Source organism: Octopus bimaculoides, chromosome 1 (genome assembly GCF_046866305.1).
Source record: "Octopus bimaculoides isolate indiv1 chromosome 1, ASM4686630v1, whole genome shotgun sequence".
NCBI lineage: Eukaryota > Metazoa > Mollusca > Cephalopoda > Octopoda > Octopodidae > Octopus > Octopus bimaculoides.
In genome coordinates, this window is record NC_142928.1 from 156,062,672 (window position 1) to 156,068,073 (window position 5,402).

Here is a 5,402-nt window from a genome sequence, read left to right on the forward strand (position 1 = left end):
TGAAAGTTGAAGGATAAAATATGAAATCTTTCTTTGCAAAAAAAAAAAAAAAGAAATATTTTTTTGCTACTTCAGTCTACTAACTCACTAAACAAATACATGTATATCTTTACATCAGCTGAACTAATGACACATGAATATCAAGGGAGCTCTATATCATGGGGTGGGTGGAATCTTTAATTTTTTTTTTTTAACAATTCTAGAGCTCCAAAGATTTCCTTGATATATTTCTATATTGCTAGAAACAGCAGCTAAATCACTCTCATTACACTATCATCTTGGAAACTGACACATTGAAAAATGTAATCCAGGGCACACTAAACCTGCGAAAAAAACAAAAAAAACGAACAAAAACAAAAAATGCGAAGGTACGGTTAGAGCTGGAATGCTTTTCACCATAGCTAAATAAGTACAACCTATGTCATTTTAAGATAGGTACAATGGGTGCTGTTGCATCATGATCCAGGATCTCAATGAATATAATTTCATCATACTCTTGGCACAAACCCAAACTAATATCACCAAGCTAACTCTATGCAGTTTTAACTTTGAACTCTCTTAGTTACTTTCAAGTCTTGAGATATCTGTAATTGTTTCTGTATTGATTATATCCATGCAATTTTAGCTGTTTACAATAAGAGGCCAGCTATTGAAACTTATATTGTTCTACCGTTTTGATTAATTCAATTGAGTAACTATAGTGTTAATCAACAGAATCTAATGCTTTCAATATCTCAATTGTATCTGCAACTTTGTCTTTTATTCATTAACTGATCAGCTAATTAATTACATAGATTAGGACTCCACTACTGTGTCAGTCTGTTGTGGTGATAATGAAGTCTTTGAATTTTTTCTGGTTAGTTGTTACAATCACATTTGTGTGTTGTTATGGTGTCCAAAGAATTCAAACTACAAGGGCTTGTCTGAGAGGAGATTTGGTTGTGGTATTTGTAGAGAGCAAGGTAGTGAACTGGCAGAATCATTAGCACACTGGGCAAAATGTTTGGTGGCATTCGTCCATCTTTAGCTTCTGAGTTCAAATTAAACTCAGAACATAGCGATGGGTGAAATACCGTTAAGCATTTTGTCCAGCTTACTAATGCTTCTGCCAGCTCGCTGCTTTATATAACAACAGTAATGATATATATGGCACCTTGGGCAAGTGTCTGAGTGGATTTGATAGACGGAAACTGAAAGAAACCCATCGTATATATGTATATATATATATATATATATATATATATATATATATATATATATATATATATATATATATATATATATATATATATATATGTGTATGTATGTATGTATGTGTGTGTTTGTATATGTTTGTGTGTCTGTGTTTGTCCTCCCAACATCGCTTGACAACCAATGGTGGTGTGTTTATGTCCCCGTAACTTAGTGGTTCGGCAAAAAGAGACCGATAGAATAAGTACTAAGCTTCCAAAGAATAAGTCCTGGGGTCGATTTGCTCGACTAAAGGCAGTGCTCCAGCATGACCACAGTCAAATGACTGAAAACAAGTAAAAGAGAGAAAGAGTACACACACACACACATTCATGCCACATACACACATTCATGCCACACACACACACACACATACACGACAGATTTCCATACAGTTTCAGCTGACCAAATTCCACTCACAAGGTATTAGTCAATCTGGTGTCTGTGTTAAAAGACACTTACCAAAGGTGCTGTGTAGTGGGATTGAACCTAAAACCATGTTGTAAAGAACCTTCTCAACCACATTGCTATACTTACTTCTAGATTTGAGCCAACTGTTTTCATGCGTTTCTTTTACAGATTTGTAATGGCTGACAACATGAAAATATGTATAGGTAGGAGTTGCATGCAATATTTCTGCAGCTGAAGCTGACATTTGCAATGCAAGATTATTTTCACAGTGAGTAAAGCATTATTGTTGGTAAACCAGAAACTGGGTGGTATCAACTTACTTGTATATACACCTGAAATCTGTTATGTTCTTATTGCTGGTGGTGTGATGTCAGTCTTGTTGATACTACTTATAATAGTGATACAGTATGATTGTTTTATTGTTTGGTGAAGAAATAATATATAAGAAATAGATTTGAAGTTACCTTGTTTTCTAAATGCTCATTCCTATTTGAGTTGTATTTCAATAAACCTGACAGACTGAGAAAGAGATAGAGATAGAGAGAAAAAAAAGTAAAGAAATAAAACCAGCATTTTCTATACAGTGTGTGTTTTTATGTCTCAGTTAAAGATAGAAAACGTTTGCCACATTTTTTTGAGCTGAAAGAACTTGACAATTTTTTTCTCTCTCTTTATGAATGACATGACAAACTCTTTGTATGTATCATATCAATAGGTTTAGAGTTAAACAAACTAGTGCAGGTATGGTTGTGTGGCAGAGAAGTTTGGTTTGCAAACACATGGTCTTGGGTTCAATTCCACTGTGTGACATTTTGATTAAGTGTCTTTTACCATAGCCCTAAGCCAACCAATGCTTTGTGAGTGTATCTGCAAACCAATGCCTTGTTTGGGAGCCCATTATATATATATGTATATATATATACACATACATATATATATATGGGAGAATGTACGAAAAAACAACAACAGACGAGGACAGGTGGTGTAAACAACAAAAGGATGTATTAGTATGACGCTCGGGAATACGGAAAGTCTTTAACGTTTCGAGCTACGCTCTTCAACAGAAAGAATACAGAAACAAGGAGAAAAATACAGAGAAAAAAAAATTGAATAGTGTTGGTGTACCTGGTAATTTCTGGGGGTAAAGATATTCTATTGAAACACCTTTTTACTCTGATATAAGAAAGCAATTTCGTTATAACTGCCACAAAAGGTGTATTTTCCATCACAAAAATGTCCAAAAACCTTTCAGCTGGAGGAGGGAGAGATTATTAAAGGTTGGTGAGAGAGGTTGGCGAGAGGCAAAGACATTATTCTGCTTAGTGAAGGCACCTGGGAAATGTATAACTGCTGTCATTCACAGAAAAACTATTGTTATACCATGAGAAAAGCGCTGTGGAAGTGTTAAGTGAAATTTGGCAATCGAGGATTGAACCCACACTATCCCTGTATGAAGCCACTCCAAATATGTTGTGGAATAAAAAATTTATCTACTGTCATGGAAAAAGTGTAACTGGAAAAAGGCAGAATTATCGGAGTAATGGGCATTCAAAAAAGTATGTATGTATAGAAATGTATGAATGAAGTTTTTAATGTTTAAGATTCAAATGAAGGAAGTGCAATAATAATGTTTAGCAGTTCAAAACTGTGAGTAGTGAAATACAGAATTAGGTTGTAGCCTGTGCTGGTGACACATATAAGGTATGTGTGCTAGTGACATGTAAAAGACCCCTGTGCTGGTGACACATAAAAGACACCAAGTACACTCTGTAAAGTGATTGGCATTGGGAAGGGTATCCAATCATAGAAACTAAGTTAAAACAGATGACTGGAGTCTGGTGCAGCTCTCTGGCTTGCCAGCTCCAGTCAAATTCCTAACTCATGCCAGCATAGAAAACGGACATTAAATGATGATGATGATGAAGATCATAATAATGATGAGTGTGAATAGGTCCACATTTTAAGATGGTAATTTAGTTGTTATTTCTAGAAGCTCAAGTGATTTCTTACAAGCTCCTTTGTTGATCTGTAATTCTTGGTGTCTTCACCAAGAGAGCTATTTTATTAAAATTTACACTAGATTGTACAGAATGCTGCTTGCATGACCAGGTCTTTGCTCACACTATTTGTATTTCATGGAGTATGTATTCATTCCATTTCTAGCTACATGTGGACAACATGCTTTGTTTTTATTATTAAATCTATATAGTCAGAGATAATTAAAATCATTAAAGTGTAATGGTATTTGCACATGCACGTGTGTGTGTGTGTGTATGGAGACAAGGAGTAAAATTAGAAATAAATGATTAAAATTAGAAATAAATTAATTTTAGTTAAAGAAGAGCCAAAACAAAAATATAACTCAAGGAAATTATCTTTAAAATTAGATAAAAATGCTGACATTTGGAAAGCAGCCTAAAGCAGGAGTGGCTGTATGGCAAGTAGCTTGCTTACCAACCACATGGTTCTGGGTTCATTCCCACTGCGTGGCACCTTGGGCAAGTGTCTTCTACTATAGCCTCAGGCCAACCAAAGCCTTGTGAGTGGATTTGGTAGACGGAAACTGAAAGAAGCCCGTCGTATATATGTATATATATATATGTGCATGTGTGTATATGTTTGTGTGTCTGTGTTTGTCCCCCGCAACATTGCTTCACAACCGATGCTGGTGTGTTTACGTCCCCGTAACTTAGTGGTTCGGCACACAAGACCGAAAGAATAAGTACTAGGCTTACAAAGAATAAGTCCTGGGGTCGATTTGCTTGACTAAAGGTGGTGCTCCAGCATGGCCACAGTCAAATGACTGAAACAAGTAAAAGAGAGTAAAAGAGAGTAAGTTCATGCTCATTTGTTCAGTTTTTTTTCCTGTACAAAATTATATACTTGATATGATTGTTTTAATCATTTAAGACTTCTTATTATTGTTGTTTGACTCTAAATCAGCCCTGATCAAATAGACCTATGATCAAAAGGCATTCTCTCTGTGACCATACCATCTTTTTAGGGAAAATTTAGGACTAAATTATCTAAAGTGTGCTTCTTGTATTAAGATAGTCGCATATGATTTAAGGGAGATCTAACTACTATTTCCAGCACATCAAATGCCACGTAAAAGCATGTATCACACACACACACACACACACACACACACACACACACACACACACACACACACACACACACACACACACACACACACACACACACACACACACACAATATAAATTGATTAACTTTCATGCTGGATTATCTCTACATTGTATTTTTTTTTTAATCATCTAGATATTTATATTATTCTGACATTTCTCTGTTCTGTGTTTTCTTGACACTTTGAAATGGTATTTCTCAAAATTCAGGATTTAGCTAACCTGTTAGTTTAGTATAATGTTTCTGGAACTGCTTTAATGTTATGTGCCTTTACAGAGTTGGAGAGTTGATCAGTTTCCACAAAGCAGTTTGCCAGTTTTGTTGTCTGTTACATTTCTACACTGCATTCAGCTAGAGCTTCTTATTGCCTTCTTACTCACCTTTCAACACTTTGCTAAATATATTCTGTAACAGACGCATTTGTTATGAAAATTAGCTTCTTTCAAACAATGTTATAGATCTAGGCAGCTGTTTAGTGAGCTTTGGAGAATATTTCTTCCAACAGGTACTATAATGACTTGAGAATACTAGTTAAAAATAACTTGTGTTTCTATGAGTAATAAATTGTGCATATTTCTAATTGCAGTTACTTTGTCTATAAGTAAGCAAAACGA

The 5,402-nt window shown here is 35.0% G+C and overlaps 1 long non-coding RNA gene across 1 annotated transcript in view; it reads right to left on the reverse strand.

Moving 5' to 3' along the window:
* The window catches only part of LOC149137812 (uncharacterized), a 12,522-nt gene extending 10,354 nt beyond the window's left edge, over window positions 1-2,168 (reverse strand). Inside the window, exon 1 of the long non-coding RNA XR_016240625.1 lies at window positions 1,962-2,168. This is a non-coding gene — a long non-coding RNA (uncharacterized LOC149137812). The remainder of the gene's footprint in view (window positions 1-1,961) is intronic.
* Window positions 2,169-5,402: the final 3,234 nt, after the last annotated feature.